General features: G+C 41.2%; 1 protein-coding gene across 2 annotated transcripts in view; it reads right to left on the bottom strand.

The window, feature by feature from the left end:
* Positions 1-26,005, bottom strand: part of LRRC4C (leucine rich repeat containing 4C) — a 1,557,030-nt gene that overhangs the window by 208,057 nt on the left and 1,322,968 nt on the right. The gene's annotated exons all lie outside the window — the stretch shown is intronic.

Below are 26,005 nucleotides of genomic sequence, written 5' to 3'. Positions count from 1 at the left end.
GGGGCGACGCGGCGAAAGAACTTCAGACTGGGCTTTTATTGGAAAACGGGCAGGGAGGGGGAAGCGAGGGGACTGGCGGGGCGTTAGGCAAATGAAAATACGAAGGATGCGAATATTGCAAGGAGGAGGAAAAAAAGGGGGGAGGGAAGGAGAAAAAAGAAAGGAGAGCGCGTGGGGGCGGGTTGTCCCTAGTCGCTGGCTCCTCGGGTCCTTCGGGAAGGAAACGGCAGCTTGGAGCTCATTTCCAGCTGCGTCGGGCACGTTTGGGAGCCACAAGTTGCTTCCTCGTCGGGCAGCCCTTCCGGGCACCGGCGCCCAGTCCTGGGCGAGCAGAGGAGTTCCCGGGAGCGCAGCTGCTCCGCACCGTCCTTAGCGCCATCGCCCGGGCCCGCAGCTCCCAGCGCGGCCGAAACCCGGGTCCCCTTCCATCCACTTGGGGTGAACTCTCTTCTGCCCCTTCCTGCGCCTCTCTTTTCCCCACAGGCGTCCAGGCGCTCCCGGTGCCAGCGGCCAGCTGCAGTGAGTCTAGCCCTTTCCGGCAGGTGCCACGTCCCGACGCGCAGTCTCCTAGCGCCCCAAAGCTCCTCTCCGACTGCAGTCCCCTTCCCTGGGCCCCTCGGCCTTGCCCCTTTTCCTTTCCGTCTCTCTGCTTGTGATCAGTAAAATACAATTACCCAATTACCTCCCTTCATCTTAGCACTGATTGGTCAATTGCATTAACACTTGAAGTCAGGGAAGAGCGGATTGGAGCCTCCACGGTGTAGCGCAGCTGCCACCTGGAGGGCGAATCCGGAACAGCGGAGTTGCACAGCAGCCCCGCTCCACACCAGGCCCCCCTCCCACCCCCCAACCACCAGCACGCTAGGAGGTTAATAATAGGCAAAGAAACTCAGGGGCTGTGTGGGAGAAGTTGTCAAAAATCCCTTTTTCCGAAAAGCCTCCCTGCTTTCATCCTAAAAGCCAGAAGTTTGAGGTACAAAGGGGAAGATACTGGAGTCAAATCAGTGCTTGGAACCGGTTCAAAATGGTTCCAACAAGGCCAAAAGCGTGAAATCAGAGCAGACCAAGTTGTCTTAAATGTGGGTGACGCGGAAAGATGCATAGAATGGGAAGAGTTACTGGTGGATATTCTAGATTGGAAAACTCAGACAAGAGTGGGAGTCTGCAGGAGCTTGATGTGGGGGTGGGGCGATGGCCCGCTCTGTGGAGATAGAAGCACGGTCACCCACCTTTGAGTGGGGCACCCTAGCTTTCCTCTCTCTCAGCCCAGCGATTGGATTGCTATGCGACACACACACTGTCATTTTTTAAAAGGGAAATTATGTTCCTAGCAGGGTGCAGCTCTCTTAAGCATTGGGCTGTTAAACTGCAGTAGGCAGTTCAGAAACCACCAGTGGCTTTGAGAGAAAACGATGAGGCTTTTCTACTCCGGAAAAGAGTTGCCGTCTCAGAAACCCACAGGGGCAGTTCTACCCTGTCCTATAGGGTTGCTATGAGTAGGATTCGGCTCAATGGCAATCACTTTTGTTTTGTTTGAGTTATCCTTTCCACGCCCTCACATTTTACACAAGGGGGCTCACTCAGGTTTCACTTCAACAGCCACGAAGGAATGAACTGGGAAGGACAGATGGAAAGTGCTGAATCTTATTCAAAAACATCAGCAAGCACACAAAGCTGCTTCTTTCCCAGCACCGGGGAAGAGTCTCTGCTTCCCTAGTCAAGCAGGCCAATCCCAAAGAAAAGATTCCAAGCCAACCCAATGCCCTGGTCAATTCCAACTGATACAAGCTACAGTGGCAGGGCCACTCCAAAACCTTTACAAAAGCCGACTACTACATCTCCTTCCACGGGGATCTTTTGTTCAGCAGCCTAATACTTTCTAGCCACCTTGTCCCAGGGCTTCTCTGGTGAGGATCAACCAGAGACTGTAACCGAGGATAGGCTGATCAGAGAGAATCTAGGAGTTGCTGAAAAGCTACTGGGGAGGGAGCCAGTGGTGGGGCAGGATAATCTCACCAGGAGGAAGCGACTGGAAAGGCCTTCAGCCTAGGCAGTGTTGCAGTAAATTGGCCTGTTCGGTTTGTACAAGACATTCAGGGCAGCTTGACAACTCAATTCCAACCTCCCTCGCTCCTGGATGTGGGCTCTTCCATCAACTTGTATTAGGAGAGCGGTGCCACCTTTCAACTGTACCGAGTCTCTTTAGAAAGAAAGAAGGACCCTCAAAATCATGACAGGACGAATAGTACACCTTTGTAAGTTTTGTCCCTCTCTCCCTCTCTGTGGTATAACCTGAAATTATGGTGAGGCTCTTACTGTAAGTGATGATGATTATTCATTTTATGTCTCGCAGGTGCATGACCCTAAGACACAAAATGGATAAGATTGGGGGTAATAGTTCAAATATCTATTTATTTTTATAATTCTATTATATATATTTCAGAGGGCTTCAAAATTTTGTGGAAAAATAGAATTAAAGGATCATGGAAGCCCTCATAGATAATAAGTAAGAACCTCTTATTTCAAGTTTCCTAATCAGTGATCATTTGACTGTCTTCTGTTTTTTTGAGACCTCATAATATGTAGTTGGTTTAACAGGAGTTTTATACAAAGCACATCAGTCAGAACGAATAGCATCAGACCGAGGGAGAAAGTTTTTACTATGGAAACATCAGAGAGAGCAGTTCTGAATGCATTGGAGTGGGTTCTGACTCATAGCAACAATACAGGACAAAATAGAGCAGCCCTGTAGGGGTTCTGAGATTATAGAGCTTTAAGGAAGCAGGCTGCCTTATCTTTTGGCTTTTTTCAGTGGAGTAGCTGGTAGGTTCGAATAAGCCAATTTTCCCTTGAGTAGACTAATGCTTAACCCACACAGCCACTAGGGATCTTTTGAGCATATTAAGTTCACACTAGACATTTTTTTTACTTCCCTGCTTCCTTTATTGAATATGGATCATTTCTTGTTGTAATCTTAAATAATTACACCTCAGATTTCTTTGAACACTCCATAGGAATATGCATCTTAAAATCAGCCCCTCACACTGTTGGTTGAGGTCAACTAGATGGGACCTGGTCCTGGAAAAGGAGACAGGCTTCATTTACACGTAGATTGTGATGTAGTATAACCTGATATCATGTTGGAGAGCGTGGGTATAGTTGTGAATTACATGCAAATGCCAGTTTGTTGAGGGGCAATGGCATTGTTTTCTGTTTTTAAATGGATACTCTATTGACTGATTCAGAACACCACTGGAAATGTAGCTATAACTTTAATTTGCCTTTTGAAATTCTTACCCTATTATGTCAATTCCAGTTTATCAACTAATAAACCATTGAAAAGTACATTCACTAGCTGTTCTGGACAGCTTCAAAGGACCCTAAGCCCTGGTTCTGAAGCCAGCTAAAAACCATTAGAAATGAAAAGTTTCTTTTTAGGGACTTTGACAGCAAGGGAAAGACCAATGATTTGTTTTTCAAAGCTGATTATTAGCTATCTAGCAGACATCTTTAAAGCCTTTCAGAATTAATTAATCTATCAAACAAAGCAGCAGGGAAGTATCAGGGCTACTTAGCTAAAAGGGAAAAAGAAAGGATTCCAATTCCTGTTTGTCTCCCCGTTCAACAACACTTTCTTTTCGCGCATCAGTTACTCATTCCCCATCAATGGCCTTAAATGAATCATTTGATTTTCACTTTTAGAGTCAGACAAAAGCAGTGACAAAGGAAGAGCAGCAGTGTGTCAAAGTCTTTTAGGATCCTTTCCTACTTCCTGTTGACCAAGAGTTAGTTCCAATCCATGGAAACCCCCATGTTTCAGAGGGGAACTACACTTCATAGGGTTCTTAGTGGCTGTGATCTTTGGGATTCAGGTGAATGCTTGACTTCCATGCCACCAAGTGATTTCAGAAGACTTTTCATATACATCACCAAATCCAATACTCCACTCTCCCAAGAAAGGCATCATTCTTTCAGCCTAAAGAGGGACCGAGGGAAGCTGGAAATCCTCCCATGCCTGGTCAAGGTGAAGTTTTGAACCAAGTTATGAATCGAGAGTTACAAAAGTCCTATTCTTCTAGTTGTGCTGACCCTACTCTATTTGGGTAACATAGGAACGCTTAGAAAACAGCCAAGAGAAAGCAAGCTATCATGCTCAGCCCTGAATTGCCATATGGAACAGCAGAATTGTTACTCAACTGACTTGACTCAAAGGGAATTGAGATAAGCAGTAAGCAAGCGAACTGACTTCCAAATACACATGCAAATTTAATTGTTGTTGATAGCACATAAAGAGAGTTATCAATGCAATAGAGGTTGCCTGGGACCATCAACAATGTCAAGGTTTATGTTCAAGTAAAATTCTTTACAAAAGACCTTGCAATCTTTGAACAGCTAATCTCAAGATCGGTGGTCCAAACCAATCTAAGGCTCCTTGAGAGAAAGATAAAACTCTCCACTCTAATAAAGATGTACAACCTTGGGACTCTATGAGTTGAGATAGCAGCCTCTTTACTATGAGTTGGCATCTCTCCTACAAGTCAGGTCAATGCAAGGGTGGGGGTTGGGAGTGGACAATCAGCCAATGATTAGGCACATCTCAGTAGCCCAGCTGAGGAGCAAAATTGTGAATAAGACCAGATTCTGTTGTAGGAAGATGACCTGTGAGAAGAGGGACACAGTCCCCACATAGCAGGCATATTCAATGGGCATACAGAGGTCTACCTTTGTTCTCCTCTGCTGATTTGTAGACATTTTGCTGTTAGTAAAACAAAATGATCGTGCTTTTTCACTGTGCTGGGGACCCTTGGTGGTGTAATCTTTAGCAAACAGCAGGGGACAGCATCTTGTAATCAGAAATACAAAATAGCAAACAGAATGAACTGAGTAATTTTGCTTAGAAAAGAAAAAAATGCATGGACCTGTAATTTGCACTTGGTAAATAATTTGACTTTAGGATGTAGGGCTACCCTATTGAAACACAGTGCACCCATAAGGTGCATGCCCTTATAATGCTACATTCTGGGAACAGCATTCCCTTTTCATTTCCAACACTATTAAAAATGAATTGGAAGAACCAGTGGAATGATGGCATCAAATTTTGCCTCTGTAGTCACATAAAATGACAACTGTTTTAAACTAACTGAAAAAAAGCTACTTTGATGATCAAATATCATGTTTAGCAGGAACTGAATATGTGTTCTGTGCTAGATAATATTCAAAGGATGTGGTATCTCAGAGATAAAAAATAAGCTAGGAATTATCTCAATCATTTTAAATATCTCTGAGGATTCTAAAACCCAACTAGATATGCAAATCTCTGCTTTTTTTTTAAGGTACTTCCTCCAGCAGCCCTAAAACATCACTCAACCTCCATCCCACATTATCTTACTCTGCTTTCAACTTGGTAAAATTTGCCCCGATAACTAGCATTTCGTGTGAACTTACTGTTGCCAAAAATAGTCTCAAGCATGCTACTGATAATAACTCATGCAACCCTCTCAAAGATCTTCTGAAGTGGGTGACTTTATTGTTCCATTTTATAGACTAAGAAATTGGAGTTGAAGCTGTACAAAAGGAACCAGCTAAGAAGTGGCCAAGGTAAGATCTTAATTCAGATTTTTGGCTACAAATAATACCTATTGGTATGCATTGCCTTGAGTTGCTTATATCCTTCTATGCTGCCCCCAAATCAAACAGTGTTTACAGTCCCAATGCTTTATTTATTTATTTTGGTATTTCTGACATTTTACATGAGAAGAAGAAAGAACCTGGCTATCTATGCCTGTGAAGATGAAGATGTCACAAGACCTCTGGAGCAGACAGTTCCACTCTGTCCCACAGGGGACGTCCCTCTGAATCAGACTTGACAGCACTCGACAACAGCAACAATACAAAACTCACTGGATCATGGGTAAGATTCTGTTATCAGGAAAAGGTAAAACCTACGTCTTAGGTCTGTTCATTCAATATTCTTTTCACAGTGGTACACCAAATATTAAAGAGATGGTTTATGTACTGGAATGATCAAAATAGAAACACTAAGGAGTAGGCTGAATACATAACCAGAGGAGGAAACAGTGGGACTCACAGCTCCAGCAGACACAGGAGAGAGGGAGGCAGGGAAAAGGAAGGGGGGAGGGTTTCCAACAAACCCTGGGACAAGGGAACAAAAAGTGATCTAAAATCAATGACGAGGATGGCATGGGATGCATGGTGGGGCTTGATCAAGGGCAATGTAGCCGAGAGGAGTTACAGAAACCCGAATGAAGGCCAAACATGATAGTGGGGCAAGAGGAAAGTAAAAGGAAATAGATGAAAGAACTAAGAGGCAAAGGAAATGTACAGAGGTCTAAACACAGGCGTGTACATATGTAAATATATTTATATATAATGATAGGGAAGTAGATCTATGTACATATATTTATATGTTAAGTATTAAGGCAGCAGACAGACATTGATCCTCCACTCAAGTACTCCCTCAATGCAAGAACACTTTGTTGTAATACCCGGCATTCTGTGCTGCTCACCTTCCCTGACACAATCGTTGAAGACACAATGGGTACATAAGCAAATGTGGTGAAGAAAGCTGATGGTGCCCGGCTATCAAAAGATATAATGTCTGGGGTCCAAAGGCTGGAAGATAAACAAGTGGCCATCTAGCTGAGAAGCAGCAAAGTCCATGTGAAGGAAGCACACCAACCTGTGTGATCATGAGGTGTTGATGGGATCAGGGATCAGGCATCAAAGACCCAGAATGAAAAAACATATCAATGTGAATGAGGAGGAGATGGTGTGGAGACCCAAAGCCCAGACATTTGGACATCCCCTTACAGAAGGGTCACAAGGAAGAGATGAGCCAGTCCGGGTGCAGTATAGCATTGATGAAACATGCAACTTTCCTCTAGTTCTTTAATGCTTCCTTTCCCCCACTATCATGACATCAATTCTACCTTACAAATCTAGCTATACCAGAGCACGTACACTGGTACAGAGAAGAACTTGCAACACACAGAATGAGAGTAGTGATACCAGGAATGTAAAGGGAAGGGGAGGGGGGTGGAGCAGGAACTGATCACAATGATCTACATATAACCCCCTCATAGGGGGATGGACAACAGAAAAGTGGGTGAAGGGAGACAGCAGCTGGTTTATGACACAAAAACAATAATAATTTACAAATTATCAAGGGTTCATGAGGAAGGGGGTGGATGAGCTGATATCAAGAGCTCAAGTAGAAAGAAACTGTTTCAAAAATGACGATGATGGCAAAATATTTACAAATGTGCTTTACAATGTATGTATGGATGGTTGGATTGTGATGAGCTGCAAGAGCTCCCAATAAAATGTTCGTTTTTTTAATTTTTAAAAATATCTAAAAAATAAAATTGCATTGTTAATTGGGTGAAAGTATTCAGAGTAAATCAGTTTTACATTCAATAATCCAAACACATTTTATTTCATATCATTGATTGCCATCCCCACAAGTAGCATTACCCATTGCATAGTTACCATATCCAATACTCCTTCTTTAATAAGCCATCCTGTCTTCTCAATTTTGTATTAGGGGATGCTGCTATTTTGTTCTTGAATGGCTGGTTATTCTAAAAAATACATACCTCCTTAATGTTATTGCTCACCTTATACTATTGCTTATTTGGCCAAAAAGTGAGTCTTGATAGACAGTTTAGCTCCAGACTTGAAGAGACATCATCTTAGGTGTTTCATGTGCCTCTATTTGACCCATAACCCTGACCTTTTTATTGGTTCACATTTATCTCTCATTCGACCTAGACCTTCTAAGGTAATGCCTTCTAAAGCAATTAGAAGTGGTAGCTGGCACCATCTATAGTCTCTGGCTTTATGGTTTTGGAGGTTGAAGATTACATGTTCAGTATTATATTGAACTATTTTCTCATGTATCTTTAATTTTCTCACAATTATTTTCTCCAAAGAGTTTTTAGGATCCCCATGGCTACCCAACAAGGATGCTTCTTGGAAACAAGGATGGTGAGACCCTGTCTCATACACTATGGTCCCGTCATCATGAGAGACCGGTCCCTGGAGAATGACCTCATGCTTGGTAAAGAGGAAGACTGTCAATGCTTGACAGGCTTGACAGAGTAGGCTCCACAATGGGCTCCAACATAACCACGATTATGGGAATGGGGTGGGCTTGGCAGGGTTTTGCTGTTTTGTTAGGGTAGCTGTGCATTGCAGTGGACATGACGGCACTCAACAACAACAAAGGTTTATAAAAATTATGTTTGCAATCCTACTTTGCTGGGATCCAATAAAATGATTTTTTTTAATTATAAATAAATAAGCGCTAAGGGAAATTCCACCACGAGGATAATTTCATCAGAGAAACATATTGTCTGTATCAGCTAGCTACCGCTGCATAATAAACCATCCAAAAATTCAGTTGCAGCAAACAGCAGTCGTTGATTACTTCTCATGAGTCTGAAGGTTAGGCAGGGCTTAGAGAAGCAGCTCTGCCGATCTTGGCTGGCTTCATTGACAATGTAGCCTGACAGTCATGAGGGCTTTTTGTGCATTTCCTCTCTGTTTATCTTTCCTCCATCCAACATATTTCACAGCAATAGTGTAGGTCCAAAAATGGCACAAGAACTTTTTCACACTTCTCTGTGAACCAAACTGACTAAGATCCTATGGAAAAACAAAATACTTAGCTAAGCACAAGGGATGGTCAGCTCATCCCACCCACATTGGGATGTCACACCAAAGCTTAAAGACAAAATGAGCATATAAGAACTGGGTGACGCCCACACTATCATGATACAAATTCTACCTTGCAAGTCTGGCTAGAACAGAGGATGTACACTGGTACAGATAGGAACTGGAAATACAGGGAATCCAGGGCAGACGATCCCTTCAGGACCAGTGGTGTGAGTGGAGATACTGGGAGCATAGAGGGAGAGTGGGTTGGAAAGAGGGAACCGATTACAAGGAACTATATGTGACCTCCTCCCTGGGGGATGGACAACAGAAAAGTCGGTGAAGGGAGACGTTGGACAGGGCAAGATATGACAAAATAATAATTTATAAATTATCAAGGGCTCACGAGGGAGAGGGGAGCGGAGAAAGAGCTGAAAAATGAGGACCTAATGCTGGAGGCTTAAGTGGAGAAGAAATGTTTTGAGAATGATGAGGGCAATGAATGTACAAATGCGCTTTACACAATTGCTGTATGTATGGATTGTGATAAGAGTTGTATGAGCCCCTAATAAAATGATTTAAAAAAAAGAATGAGAGAAAAAAAAAAGAACTGGGTGAAAAGCCAGGGTAATCATTGCCCTCAACTAAAATCTGTATGCCCAAATAGATTTGGGGCTAAATATTTTTTAATGATTATAGGAATTGCAATTCTTCACATAAGAGGTCATTCACTCACTCACTCGCTCATTCTCACATATCATTTTCACAGATGTATATTAACCTCTTATTATGTGTCAGCGGGTAGGGAAGTCATAATTGACTCCTCCTTTCCTAAACACATCCGTTGATTCTAATTAAGGGATGGTGCACACATGTGCCCAACCCTCCTACTTATTAGCCTGATTCCTTATCTCTGTCACAGAGCGCATTCTGTTTCCTCTGTGAATTCTGCCACTAGTCTTCCTTCTTACCCAATTCATCTCCTCACTCATCCCAATGAGCATCTTTAAAAGAAAAGCTGATGAAAAAATTTAAAGGAAGAAACTATAAAGCAAAATTCTGTCCCATGTGTATAGCAAGAAACCACAGCATTGGGGAAACTATTTGCAATGTATTTAACAAAGGATTCTACTCCTTAATACATAAATACTTCCTCGAAATAGTTACTAGGAATAAACGAGAAAAGCACAAACATCCTTACATGAATAGTCAGTACATGAATAAACAATGCATGAGCAGTCAATTTGAAGAGCTGCAAATGCCTCCTGAGTATATATAAAATAGCAAAGATTATTTGGGGATTTATTGGTACTCACATTGCTTATCACAATGCCTAGCCTTTTGAAATCTCCTAATCTATTTTGTTAGAATGGATACAAGAATGGTCAACTTGGTCCGGAGAGAAAAGGCGGTAGATGACAGGTATTCTGATTGCAGTCCGTGATGATGTGACGTGGTCAGAAGATTACCAGAAGGTGAAGAATTGAGGAAAGGAGAGGTGAAAAAGCTACCCCTACAAAAGAGACAGTCCCAGAGCTCCCAAAGAAAGAAAGAAAGACTGAATGTGTTAAAAGCGTTATGAATGCTACCACACAGTTGTTAGATGCTTGTTGTTAGTTGTCCTCAAGTAAATGCCAAATCATAATGACCATGGGCATGTAGTGTACACCTGTTACATAGGCTTTCAGGACTGTGGTTTTTCAAAAGTCAATCCTGTCTTCCAAGGGGTTTCTGGGTGAATCTCAACTGTCAATTAATCAACTAGTTTAGTCCAACACTTTTCCTGTTCATGCACCCCAGCAACTTGGGAATGCCTATTTTGTAGCCAGAGGATATGGAACATGGAACAGGGTGCATTCTAGGGAAAAAAATTAAAGATCTGGACCTAAAAATTAATATGGCTGAAGCTTATCACAATGGGAGGAATGATCAGGCTGTTAGATGTCAGGTAAAGATCAAGAGAGTCCAGACCTGAAATTGTTGTTTCAAGGCTCTTTCTAGGACAAGTGGGTGTGGGTATCAATGGCAAATTGTAATTGGGAAGGAAGGTCATAGTTGAAAGAGAGCATCTTGAGGAACAATTCTTCCCATTTCAGATACTGCTAAACAATGACAATTCCAGAGTGACTTAAATTAATAAAAAGAAAGTAGAGTGGAACAAGTATATTGCAACGTGGCAGACAAATTATGAACACAATCATATTTTAGAACTACTATAAAAGTGTTAACCCTAGCCCCTGCAGAGCACACTCTCCTTTGTCACTGGTTTCGAAGGTAGCTCGTTTTGGTTCAAAGGAGTTATTGTTGGTAAGGGCCCTGAGAATCAATTTTGACTGAGAGCAACCCTATGGGACAGATTAGAACTGCCAGTGTTCTTGGCAGCAGTCATTATGGAAAAGTCCTGCTGGTCCCATGGTTAAAGCACTTGACTGCTAACAGAAGGACCATCAGTTTGAATTCACTAGCCATTCTGCAAGAGGAAAATGTTCTAGGGGCTTCCAGACAGGTTGACAATCATGGAAAGCCCATGGGGCAGTTCTGCTCTGAAAAATTCCTAGAGACAGTCCTGGACTTAGCGGCACACCAATGAAAATGTCTCCACAAGTTGACGAAGCACTGGAAGGCTTCACCCACCTTTGCCACAAAATCTGGAAGACAGCTACCGGGTCAACTGATGGGTAGAGATCCATATTTGTGCCCGTTCCAAAGAAAGGTGACCCAACACAATGCAGACATTATTGAGCGCTATTATTAATATCACATGAAAGTAATGTTTTGCTGCAGCTCATTCAACAACAGATGCAGCAGTACATCACAGTATCAGGAAGCTTGCAGAAGCCTAAGTTAGATTCAGAAGAGGGTCTGGAACTAGAGGTACTGTTGTTGAGGTCAAGTGGATCCTGACTGAAAACAGACTTATCAAAAAGATGTTTGCCTGTGTTTTATCAACTATGCAAAGACATTCAACGGTGTGTACCATAACTAATTATGGAAAACACTGAGGAAAAGGAAGGAAATTTCCTAACATTTCGTGGTGCTGATATGGGACATGCACATGGACCAGTAGCAGTGATACAAACAAAACAAGGAAGTACTCTGTGGTTTGGAATCAGGAAAGGTGTGATCATGGCTATAGCCCTTCACCATACTCATTCAATCTGTATGTTGAGCAAATAATCAGAGAAACTGGACTATAAGAAGAAAATTACGGCATCAGAATTTGAGGCAGGCTTATTAATAAACTTTGATATTGAGATGATGCAACCTTCCTTGTTGAAAGCAAGGAGAACGTGCAGCATTTGCTGATGGAGATCAAAGACTGCGGCTTTCAGCATGCATTACAAATTAGGATAAAGACCACCAAACCTCACAATCGGACCAGTGGACAACATCACAATAAATGGAGAAAGGTTGAAGCTGGCCAGAAATGTATTTCCCATGGGCCCATAATCAATGGAAGTAGCAGGCAAGAAATCAATGTATTGCGTTAGGTCAATCTGTGGCACAAGATCTCTCGAAAGTGTTGAAGAGCAAGGATGTCACTTAGAGGTCTAAGGTGCTCCCCACCCAAGCCATGGGTATTTTCAATCGCCTCCTATGCATGCAAAAGTAGGACAATGAATGAGAAAGACGGGAGAAGAATCAATGCATGAGAATTAGGCTGTTGGCAACGTCTATTGAATGTACCATGGACTTCCAGAAACACAAGGAACTCCATCTTGTGGACTACGGTCCAAATACTCTTTGGAAGTGTGGATGTCAAGACTTTGTCTCACCGACTTTGAACATGTTATCAGGAGAGACTAGTCGCTGAAAAGTGGACATTATGCTCACTCAAGTAGAAGGTTGCCAAAAAAAAAAAAGGAAAGGGCATCAAGGAGATAGATGACACAGTGGCTGCACCAATGGGCTTGAGCATGGCCATGATTGTGAGGCTGACAGAGGATGAGGCTGTGTCTCATTGTGTTTTACATTGGGTTGCTTTGATTTAGAAGAGACTTGCTGGCACCTCACAACAAGAAAAACAACACCAGGCTGCTATGAGCCAGAATTAAGCCAAGGGCAGCGGGTTTAATCTCGAGGAAGCAGCTCGCCAAGCCTTTCGCCCGTGAGCCTCTGGATAAGCTCACACTCTCTGCCGCCCTCGTGGTGAACAGCTGAGCACTTAAGCAGCCTGCCACTGGGGATCCTCAGAAACTGCACGGTGGTATTCCCTCTCCAGTCTAAATGAGGTTTCTTTGCACCAGGAAGAAAACTGCCGGTAAAGGTATCTTTAAAACCCCATCAGGAATTAGTAGATGGTGTGAATCCAGTTGTGTAATTTGGGAAGACAGCTGCATTTTTCTAGCTAAATCAGCACTTGGTACTAAACTCCTACAGAATATCACTTTATTTCAGCATTAGCCATGCAATGCAGACTCAAGAAACGATAGCCTCATTTCTTTCACCACACTACGAGTGTGTTATTGGAAAATGAAGTGCATAGATTTTTACCATCCAGGTTTTTTCACATGGAAGATGCATTAGCACATCTGTGATTGCAGCCCCTCTGCTGATTTAGTAGTGCCAGATCAAATAAGGATTCAGCAATCTGCATTTTTTTAAAATTCAGGTTTCCACCATGCGAAGCTTTTGGAGAAGAATGTGAATAGATGCGTACGTAGGTGATGATACAGACTTTTGAAAACATCATTACTGTACGTACAGAGGAATCAGCAGCACCCCCACCAAAACAGAAAACAAAGTGTAGATAAAGAAATATTAGTCAAAATTAACTTCCAAAATAGAGAAGGATGGGGACATTTCATAGAAACATAGATCTTTTAAATCTATAACCAACCCCGGGAGCTTGATAGCGGTAATGAGATATAAAAGAAATATCCTTGTTTCATATACCAAAACCCAGCAAAACATATAACACAACTTCAAGTATACGAAACCCAGAATAGATGACCTATAGAGACAGGGGGAGAGGGGGCTCAGTGGTGGAGGGAGGAGTGAAGGGGAGACAATGTCAAGGAGTCCATGTTTAAAAAGAATGTTTGGAAACTGATTGTAGTGACAATTTTACAATCCTTCTGGATGTGATTGAACTATGGAATGATATTATATATACATATATGTGTGTATATATATATATATATATATATATATATATATGAAAAAGAAAGAAATATCCCTGTGACAAATGAGGACTATGACACATGTGCTGGAGTTGTGGGCCCTTTACCCCGAGGGAAGTCTTAAGTGACTGAGTGTTGGGCATTCTATTGCAAACTACATTTGACAACATTCCTAAAAAATAATAAAAATTAGTGAAGTTTTAAGAATTTTCAGGGTTTTTCACAAAATAAAAATTGTGCCACTTTGGGATTTGAAAAAAAAAAAAATATATATATATATTACTTATGATCCTGTGAACGATTGCTCAATGTTCTTCTGTTGATTTGAATGAAAAGGTTATGAGAGTGTGTCACTTTTAAATTCCTAATTTTGCTTCTTAATCTCAAAGTAAGATGCAGTCAATTACCCTTTTGCCATAATCCTTTTGGCCATCCTCCCTTATGAGATGCATTATCAATTCTGTTTCCGATGCCTCTGGCTGGGAGGCCATTAGGGAGGGAATTCTTTGCTATGCAAATGGACAGGATGAAGGTAGGATCAGTCTCCACTTTTGTAGAGGGTATGAACCAAGTCACCACCATTTGTTTCCTTGGGGGTCCAAAAGCCACACTGCCATTAAAGCCATCCCTCTGTGTCCAAGAGCTATCTCCGAAGCACAGAGAAATTGACATGGAAGAAAACTACTGAAAGGCGAGCCACCAGTGAAGCCTGTTGGAGAACACTGTCTGATGTGGTAGAGGCTCAGATCAGAGGCACAGAGACCACAGCACAGAGGAAAGAAGCCAAGACGAGACTGGAGGTTGGGGCAAGGACCGCACTAAGAAGCAGCATAGAGACTATACAACTGGGTGGTAGAGCAACAGGCTGGGGCACAGAGGCCAAAGAACCCCAAAGCTGAGAAGTCGAAGACTGGCCAAAACTTGGCTACTGGCCCAGGAGACGCACAGTTGGGAACCAATGAGTACTGCTTACTGGGTCTCCCTTGTGATAATCTGTTAACATCCCTAATAAACAGCCTTTCATTGTAAGTATTGTCTGTGGGTTCTGTGTGGCCATGGCAGTGGATTATCGAGCCTGGCAAAGACAGGTGGTTCTCAGGGATCGGAGGTGGAGGCATAGCTGACCACTGCCTTGGGCGATAGGCTGTGCTCTTTTTATACAAGCTTAAAAGCAAGAGTCAAACATGATGCAGCGAAGTCCATTTGGACTCATAACAGCTCTAGAACTGCCCCGTAGATTTTCACAGCTGCGATCCTTATGGAAGTAGACTGCCACGTTTCTCCCACAAAACGGGTGGTAAGTTTGAACTTTTGGGCTAGCAACTAAGAACTGAGCAACTGTCACTGGGGATCCTTCCTCTTGGGTCATGAGAGGATTGAATGACCCTTTCATAGGGGTTACCTGATTCATAACAGTAGCAAAATTAGAGTTCTGAAGAAGCAATGAAAATAAGTTTATGGTTGGGGAGTCACCACGACTGAGGAGCTTTATTAAAGGGTCGTGGCATTAGGAAGGTTGAGAACCACTGGCTTAGAGGGTGGCAAAATTATAAATGTGAACAAAGTTTATCTTTGAAGGGCTGCCCTCTCCGTCATGGTATCTTTATCCTTCCACTCCAATGTATAAGCACCTAAGGCCACAACCAGAGGCTTGTTAGCATAGCGGATATGGGACAAGGCAGTTCTCTTCCCTCATACAGGGAGGGTGACCGCATGTTCAAATCAACTCCAGGGGAGTAAGTTTGGTTTATCCATTACCCATTAAGAGAGAGATCATAAAACATTCACACCAGGTACTAAAAATTTAGTTTGAGCTAATCCACTTTGTTTATTTACTGAAAAAATATTCACTCAGCACGTATTTCAATGGGGTCTGTGGTGTATAGATTCGATGCCCCGAGTCAGTTCTAACTATGATGACTCCATGTGTGTCAGAATAGACCTTTATTCCATAGAATTTTCCACGGCTGAGTTTCTAAAATTGTTCACCAACCCTTTCTTCCAAAGCCACTCCAAATTCCAAGATCTCCCTTAGCAGGGAAGTGTATTAATAAATCTGGGTCACTCAGGAACTCCTTCGTATGCATGAAACTGGGTAACAGTATTAACTTTTTTCATTGTCACCCAAAGATGCTTGCTTTTTTGTTTTGTTTTGCAAAAGATTAGTTATCATCAGAAAGAGGATCATAGAAAACTGTACAGCGTGGTAACATGACATGTTTGGAATTTTAGAGACCAGAGTTTGAATTTGACAAAGACTCATTGGCTGCCTTTCTGGAGAACCATAGATATTTTAGGGTGGGTCCTTATGGTGAAAATTTATGTCAGAGAAGGATAGGAAATGCCAAGAAATGAGTTTAGAGGTAGCAGTTAGTGCAGGGGGGGGGTGTCTTTCTCTCCCCCTTCCTTTTTCTGTTTAAGGAATTCTTGCTATTAAGTGATATCAAGTTAATGAGTGACATGATACAACTGGGGTTTTTTTGAAAGGTTGTCCACAGATCAGTAGGCAGGTGACTCTGAGAAGAATACCTGGACAAAGGAGCACAATTAGGAAACTCTGTAGGGTTATGAGGAGTCCCTGGTTATTATAAATGGTGAATGCTTCAGATCAAAGATGGGTGGTTCGAGTCCATCCAGAGGTGCCCTTAGTCGAAAGACCTGGAGACAGGCTTCCAGAAATGCAGCCACTGACTTTACGCCCCAGGAGTCAGAGATGACAAAAAGTGATTTTGATTTTGGGTTCAGAGGTTGGGAGAATTAGAAGAAAGCAGCAGCTGTGGAGTTAGAAAGAGAGAGTCAATGTCACACCTGCCAAGTGCTGTGGTCTTGTTAGTTAGAAATTTACCAGTTCGTTCGCCAATGAGATGCATGCATGGTTGCTGGTTGTGGTTGGTCTGGGTACTCATGTGATATTATTTGAAGGTCTTGCATAACTTCCATTTCATAATAATCAAGCACTTCTAGAAATTCAAGCCCTCTGAATAAAGAAGGAGGTGCTACCGTTTCCTAACATTAGACTTGCTCGAGCCCAGGCGATAAGTCTGTGAGGTTTTTAAAGCATTTACATCAGTTCTCACAGAGTGTCCCTGATGACATTTCCACTAGCTGGTGAGGGCAAAACTAGAGGAGTGAGGTCAAGGCCATGCACTTGTCTTATTGATCAATCACATTTAAATCAAATATTCAATTTGTGTATAATTCCTATATTTCAAAATTAAACCACCTCCTGTTTCCTAATAATCCTCATTCAACTTTGTTCATGATTGTTTATATCTGGCAACAATTAAAAGACAGGCATCAAATCACCATATTGAGATAGGCTATTTTAGGGACATAAAAAGCAAAAGTCCAAGATCTGCTAGTCGGATGACCTCCTGGGGCCCTTGGACTCTGAGACACTATGATTCAGTACTAGATTATTTCTGCCTGTTGATTTACTTTTAACAGGTCAATTAACAGAACAGAGTGATTGACATAATTCAATCTTTTCAGAAAACAAATCAGTTGTCTCCAAGTCTAACTGCAGAGACTGCTCCCCCAATTTCCAAGTTCAGACTTTTTCAAAGCCAAATTCTAAAATGAAATCTATGACATGTTACAAACACGTGCTCAAATGTTCCTATCCCGGGGAAATACAACATTGGGGAAATGTTCAGAAGCAAATTGCCAGCATCACTCAACAAAGGCCAGTATACCTGAGCCCCCTACATCCAGATCTACAGACCTGTGTCAATTATTTTCCTGAGACAAGTTCAAGGTCCCCAGGAGCCTGGCAGGCATGCCTCCCCCCACCCCCAGGGTGTTGCTGACAAGCAATGCAATTAAACTCAGCTTCCAGTCATAGAAGGGTGCCTCTAAGTGCCTGTGCCATCAAATACCAAAGGATTTCAAATGGAAATGACATGAATTAATTTCTCGAGAAGAACAAAAAGAAAAGAAAAAAATGAGAAGAAAGGCAGCTTCTTGTAACACAATATGCAGATTAATGGCATCCTCTGATTGATTGAAGTGTCAAAAAACTCACCTTCCAGATATAAATTCAGCTCCTGAAAGTGTTTGGGGGCTCTCTTTGTCTCCTGTATTAGTCATATGAAGTATTAACGGAAGAAGTCAAAGTAAAATTAGTTTTGGGGGAATTTTTCCTTTTTAGTTTTATCTATGTCTTTGCTGGACAGAAATGTCCCTTTTCGGCAGTAGTTGTTGGTTGAAAGAGGGTATAGTTTTTCCAAAGTCTTCTCATCACATCAGGAATAAAATTCAAATTCCTTAGGCCTACTTAGCCTGCATCAACTGCCTTTGTATGTTAGCTGCTCCCATCACCAGTCCCATATTAAAGCCTTGGTACTAGCTCTTCTGTCTGCCTAGAACATGTCTCCTCTGGTCTTTGTAGCTAGCGATCTTTTTTATCTTGTAGGGGAGGCCCTTAACCTATTAACTCAAGCAGCTACCCAGACACTGTCAATCACATTGTTTTAATTCTCTGCAGAGCACTTAGGTGATAGACTTCATTGGGGGAGTTGTTTGTCTCCCCCTGCTGGATTGTGTCGTCCATGGGACCAGGACCTGGCCTTGCTTAGTCACGGCTCTCTCCTTGACTGATACAACAGTGCCTGATACAGAGCAGGTGCTAAATCCAAACGTTAGGAAGAATAGCCAACATGGTGATTGCTTTACCTGGAAGGCAATGGGGCAGGATTTCTCTTATGGGTTGAATTGTGTCTCCGCTGGATCATGTTGAAGTAATAATCTTGTGAATATTTTGTGAATTATTTTTGGCTTGGCAATAGTTAATATCAAGTTTTACCAGTTTAGCATGGGTTCTAATAAAATCTGAATAACATTAGTATAAAATGAAAGAGCTATTCATCATCATCATATGGAGAGCCAATCTTTGACAAGAGATACTAGTCTGCTTAAGGCTGGGACAACTCTTTAACAAACGGTGTGGGTAAAACTGGATATGGATTTACAGGAAACTGAAACAGGATCCGTACCTCACACCGTACACAGCAATACACTCAAAATGTCTTAGAACCTAAATGTTAAAGCTAAAATATCAAGTTCCTTGGAGTTTAAAAAGGGGTAAAGCTAAGGGACCTGTTTTTTGTTTGTTTGTTTGAATAAATGGTATATCAAGCACAACTACAAATTCTCAAATAATGGAATATAAATTCATTTACTGAGCCCTGGGACCTCCTAACAATTAATTAATATGCTCATCAAAAGACTATCAGATTGAGTAAAAAAAATAAAAAAGAACCCCCCAGACTGGAAAGGAAACATGTTGGCAATGATATCTAAGAAGGGTTGATGCTCTAAAAGACATAGACAACATCAACAGCAAATCAACAGAAAGACAACAACTTCAATAATAAATAATAATAATAATAATAGTAATAATGGTCATAGGAAAATAATGGACAAATACTTCACCAAAAAGGTCATTCAGGCAACTAACAAGCACATGAGGAGATTTTCTTGATCAATAACAATTATAAATATTCAAATTAAAACAAGAAAACATCATCTCACCAATGAAAAAAATGGTTCTGATAAAAAACTGGAGAGCAACAAATGCTGAAGAGGTTGTGGAGAGACAGGAACTATAGGACACTGCTGGTGGGAATGGATTGCCATACAACCACTATAGAAAATGGTATGGTGCCGCCTTAAACATTTGGAAATAAAAATATCCTGTGATACAGCAATACTATTCCTAGATATCTATCCTAGAAATAAGCACAGTGACACAAATAGACATATGCACAGCTATGTTCATTACACCATTATTTACACCTTTTTAAAATTATGGAAATGACTTAAGCTCCCATCAGTAGATAAACAGATGATGTTACATCCATACAATGGAGTATGATGCAACTCTAAAAGAAAACCAATGGTCTGTGAAATAAAACTTGGATAAATCTAGAGGACACAATCCTGGGTGAAATAACTTAATCCCCCAAAGACAAATATTATATTGTTTCACTTTTGTAAAAAGCATTGAAAGCAACATTGTTTGATGGTTACCAGGGATGTGAAGGTGGTGAAGGAGAATAATTTTTTAGATAGTAAACATTTATTAGTTTTGGTGATATGGAAGGCAACATTCAATATGCATAAACTAGAGTAACTACACTAGACCAAGGTGATGAAGACATTAAGAGGTTAACAAGAATAAGTAACAATTTTAGTAAATGCTGTAACATATGATTTTGAAACAACAACAATAAAAAAATGTGTGGTATCTATACATGTGAGTATAAAAGCGCTTATATGCAGTGCATCTGTTTGCACAGTGGTTCTCAACCTTCCTAATGCCGCAATCCTTTAATACAGTTCCTCATGTTGTGGTGACCCCCGAACCATAAAATTATTTTTGTTGCTATTGCATCACTGTCATTTTGATACTGTTATGAATCAGGCGACCCCTGTGAAAGGGTCGCTCAACCCCCAAAGGGATCATGACCCACAGATAAAGAACCAATGTTTTAGTACATATATACAGATGGTTGTGTTGCTCATATACATAATAAAGCAGATGGGACACAGTTTTGGATACTTCTTGGATATATCCAAACACCTTACAGAAAAGGTTTACTTGCAACAAGGCTAGGACCATGGTCTCATGGAACAACTCAGTCAACTGGCATAAGATAACTATAAAGATAATGTTCTACAGCCTGCTTTTCTGAATAGCATCAGAAGTCTTCAGGCTTGTGAGTGGGCATCTAATATACAAACATTAGTCTCTCCTCATCTGGAACAAAAGATAATGAAAGAAAACAAAGATTCAAAGACAGATTCATTCACATCACTCAAGCCACAGTCGGAGACCAGTAGAACTAGATGCAAGGCCATGACTGATCCTTCTCATCAGGAGAACAATAGGAGAGTCTGGAAAGGCAGGTAGAAACACGTAGGACACCACCTCAGTTCCTGAAAAGGCCTTGCTAACTGGTCTGAAAGAGACTAGAGCGCGTGGGTAGCCTACATTTTCAGGGGGAAAAATCACGCAGCACACCTGGCAATTAAAAATGTTTGGACTATAGGTCATGATCCAGGTTAAAGGGCAGATATCTCTTTTTGCCATGCTCCCTCCATGATCATTTCAGCCCTTCCCAGTGGACACCCACTTTGGGAAATACTGAGAACTCTAAGACTCTCTCTCTAAAACACCTTTGGAATTTGTGACTGAAACCACTCCGGCAGTCACCTTTCATCCACACAATAGACTGAGTTAGAAAATCAACAATACCACTTATGAGTTCTATGCTCCCTTAAATAATCAACTAAAGGGACCAAGTGGTCAACATTTACCCTGAAACATGGAAGAAGGTAAGGAGGGACCGGGAAGCTAGATTACTGCAAACAACAGAGAGAATGGAAATAATGAACACATTGACATGATTAAAAATGCAAACAATCTCATTGAACAACTTTTATAAAAATCTTTATGCATCTGAAACACCAAAAACTATTAAAGGGAGACAGAGACAAATGGAGGGAAGACAATTATATGAACATGGGCGTATGCTCTATCTACAAGTCAAGAAACACTTTGGTAATCAGAAGCTGAAAGACACAGGAAAGATACTTTTTGTAAAGAATTCTGAAACAATATGGCTCTGAAGAAATCTTGAATTTGGCTTGTTCACCTCCAGAACTCTTAGACATACAATTTCGGAAGTTTAAAGTGGCCCTCTTAGTGATATCTTGTTAAAAGTAGCCCTAGGAAATGGGTACACTTGCTAGAGAGTAGGAGTGGAGATCTGCGAAGGGAAGAATGGTATTGCTTTAGCAAATGCTCTCTGGTTTTCCTCAGATGAGGCTTCATTGAAGGTCATCTATGGACCTACCCTTAATCCCATTCTGCTAAAATAACAGGAAAGGAAGAATACGTATTTCTATCTTCTACTCCAGCGAATATAATATTAGATAACAATGTAAATTTCATAGTGAACTTACTTAGGTTTGAATCATGGCTCCATTACTTCTGAGCTGTGTGACACTCAATAAGTCACTGAACCTTTCTAAGCATAAAATACCTTAGCTATAACTGATTTTATCAATCCTTCAGGATTAAGAAGAGAGAGTATGTATTGACTACTTAGCCAGGTTGCCGGTCTCTAATGAGTACTCAATAACTGTTAGTGGTACTTATTATTAATAATTAATTATTATACCAAATTTTTAGTTGGGTGGGTCTTCTTTTCTGTTACACATGTTATTAATTGATGTAGTGGGATAAATGGTGGACCAAAAGCTTTAGGATGACATAAAAAAACATCATACATGAAGAAAGCAAAAGTCATTAAGATGTCAGGAAAGGAAAAAAGACCAAAGTGGTTTTGAAACTTGCTCTTGAATATGCAGTACTTAAAGCAAATGGCATACATGATGAATCAAAAGAACTGAATAGACAATTCCAAAGACAGCTAATCATTATAATAAAATGTACAGATCTAGAATTATAAAACCAAATGGGAAGGACTCTCTCAGTACACATCATACTGAAGGAGCTGAAGAAAAAGTCAAGCCTCAAGTTGAATTATCAGAGAATTATATGGACAAAATACTGAACCATGCAGGAAGCACGCAAAGAGGATAGAAGAAATACACAGAGTTGCTGTACTAAAAATATTTGGTCAACATTCAACCATTTCAAGAGGTAGCACATGATTAAGAACTAATGATATTAAAGGAAGAAGCTGAAACTGCACTGAAGGCATTAAGAAAACAACAACAACATGATTCCAGGACTTGACAGTGTGCCAGTTGAAATGTTTCAAAAGCTTATGTGGTTCTGGAGATACTAACAAGTCAGACTGGAGGACACTCATAATGTGTGGCCATTCAAAGTGTAACCCAACAAATGTCAAAAATGTTGAACGATATCATTAAAATGCCAGAGAAATATGGAAGAGGATATTTAAGAAGTTTTGCAGCAGTACATCCATGGTGACTGCAGATATCACTCCAGATACAGGAGAAAATGTGGCACGATGGATACCATTGCTGACACAAAATGAGGCTTGGCTGAAAGCAGGGGATATTAAAAAGATGCTTAATTCTGTTTCATTGGCTATGTAAAAGGCATTCGACTGTGCACATCATAACAAACTATATACAAGCTTGTGCAGAATGAGAGTTCTAGAACACTTAATTTTGCTCATGCAGAACTTGCACAAAGGCCAAGAGGCAATTGTTTGAAAAATACCTGGGAATAGTGCATCAGTTAAAATCATAAAAGGTATACATCAAGGTTGTATACTTTTACTACACTTATTCAGCTGTATTCTCAGCAAATAACTCAGGAGAGTGGCCCTTATGAAGATTGAAGGGAGGCTCATTCACAACCTGCAATATGCAGATGATGAAAGTTGTTTTCTGAAAGCGAAGATAGCTTGAAGTTCTTACGGGGAAATCAAGGAGGACTGCAGCCTTCAGTATTGATTACCCCTCAGTATAAATGAAAAAAGTGCTCACAACTGTACCAATAGACAACATTATCATAAAGAAAGGAAAGATTAAAGTTTTCAGGATTTCACTTTACTTAGTCAGGTGCATAATCAGGTGCGTCTGACCCAAACTATGGTATTTTCAATAGCCTCAGGCACATGTTGGACGTTGAATAAGGAAGACCAAAGAAAAATCAGTGCATTTGAATTATGAAAAGACTGTGGACTGCTCATAGGACACACTGATCAGTTTTGGAAGAAATATGCACGGAGTGCTCGTTATAGGCAAGGATGGCAAAGCTTCATCTTACATACTTTGGGCATATTGTCAAGAGAGACTAGTCCCTGGAGAAAGCAAGCATGCTTGATAAAGGGGAGGGTCAGCGAAGAAGAGGAAAGTCCTTAGGCAGATGGACGGACACAGTGGCTACAACAATAGGCTCAGGCAGAGGAGTAATTATAAGCCTGGGCTGGACGGGGCAGGGTTTCCTGCAATTTAGCAGAGGGTCTCTATGGGTTGGGACCAACTCCATGGAACCTCATAAAAGCAACAATGCTGATATAGTCAATGCTCATGCAAGTAGAAGTTAGAAATCAAATGACATAGGACTTTAGTACATCTGCTGCACAAGACCGCTTCCTAGTGCGAAGGAACAGAGGTGTCACCATGAGGAACAAGATGTACTTCATTCAAGCCGCCCTGCTTTCCCCTCTCATCAGAGGCCTGGGAAAACGGGGTTATGAATTAAGAAATCACAGAAATTCGGCGTGTTTAAATTTAGATGCTGGTGAAGAATATGGAAAGTACTGGGGGCTGCCAGAACAACAAGTAAATCTGTGTTGGGAGAGGTATAGCGAGAATGTTCCTGAGAAGTGAGGATGGAGAGAGCTTGTCATCTCACAAACTTTGGACATGGTATCAGGAGAGACAAATACCTGACAAAGAAAAGCATGCTTAGAAAAGGAGGTTAGGTCACGATGAAACACATAGAACCCCCTGCCAGGGGGACGGACAGCAGACAAGTGGGTGAAGGGAGACAACAGTCAGTGTAAGACTTGAAAACAATAATAATTTATAAACTATTAAGGGTTCACGAGGGAGGGAGAGTGGAGGAGGGGTAAAAATGAGCTGATAGCAAGGGCTCAAGTAGACAGAAAATGTTTTGAAAATAATGATGGCAACATATGTACCAATGTGCTTGACACAATGGAGGTATGTTATGGATTGTGATAAGTGCTGTAAGAGCCCCCAATAAAAAGATTTCTTTTAAAAAGAAAGAGAAAAGCTGGTTAGTCAAATAGAGAATTATAGTCAATAAGAGAGCTCAGTGGGCTCACGTATTCCAACAATGGTGAGGTCGGTGCAGATTCGAGTGGTGATTCAGTCTGTGGTACACAGGATTGCCATGAGTGGAAGTTCTCTTGATGATACCTGACACCAGCAAGGCAATTAGTGCATGACTTCAGTCAGGTACCTGTGAACATCACCAAATATGACTCTGATTATATAGCAACATATAGGATTAAGCTAAGATTCTTGAGGAGAGGACCTTTTCTGGATTATTCTGTTGCCTCTGTTCTGGTCTTCCATATTCGGAGAGGCTCCAGATGTCAAGCAGGTGTCCACATTAGAGCAAACCAGACAGGGAGGTTTGACACCGAAACCTACAGAACAGGAAGAGGCAATATGACCAAGGATGCAGATAAGGGAATGATGAGACCATAGACCAGGGACTGTCTGGAATTTCCAGAAGCTGGAAGATTCAAGTGGTAGATTGTCCCCCTAAAACCTCTCGAGGGAGGGTAATGCTTGATTACAGATATCTTGATTTCAGACTCCTTGCAGAACTGTGAAAAAATAAATGTCTATTGTCAACCAACAGGAGCCTTTGAGTCATGCAAATGGTTAGCACACAGCGGCCAACCAAAAGGTTGGAGCTTCCAATTCACCTGCAGATGCCTCAGAAGAAAGGATTTGACGTCTACTGCTGAAAAAGTACCAAAGGAAACCTGTACGGATGTTCCACTCAGACATACAGGCATCTTCGTGAGTTGGAATCAAGTCAACAGCAATGGGTGACTGCTCTCTTATGGCAACCATAGAAAATGAGAATACTTAAAAGCCAGGTGAAATTTTAAGAGGCCTGCGATCGTGCACCAAATGTGCCAAAGAAAATTCAATTCCCTTCCTTACTCTTTGGCAAATTCTCTGTGGGTGTCTCTATATTTAGGCAGAATGCCTGCCTAGAGGTCAAAAATGTACTTTCAGCTAGGCAAGTACAAATGTCTAGCAAAATGAATGTGAAGGCTGTTTGGGGAAGCATATTGAAGAAAATGCCACGTTTCCTTATCTTTCTAGAAACATTTATTTATTTTTAAAAAGGTCAGACTTTTCTTCTCCCTAAGTGTCTGAAGACATTTCCAAATGTGGTGGGACCTAGAACTAATTGTATTATCTTTTTGAGACTCAGTTTCTCTGTTTTCATGTAAGTATATTAATGAATCTTGTAGTTTGAAAATATGGTTTTGGCACAGCCTTGTTTGTTGAAAGTGAGGAGGAACTGAAGCACTTGCTGCTGATGATGAAGGATGTCAGTCTTCCATATGGATTGCAAATCAATGTCAAGAAAACAAAATTCCTTACAGTTGGACTGTATTAGTCTTGGTACTTTAGAGAAACAAATCCACAGCAACTCATGTATAAGAGAGTTTTATGTAAAGAAAGTGTGCATCACGAAAACATCC

This window comes from Echinops telfairi, unplaced genomic scaffold (assembly GCF_000313985.2).
Source record: "Echinops telfairi isolate 266 unplaced genomic scaffold, ASM31398v2 ScPeMD7_60;HRSCAF=208, whole genome shotgun sequence".
Lineage (NCBI taxonomy): Eukaryota > Metazoa > Chordata > Mammalia > Afrosoricida > Tenrecidae > Echinops > Echinops telfairi.
This window is presented reverse-complemented; position numbering and strand designations above follow the sequence as displayed.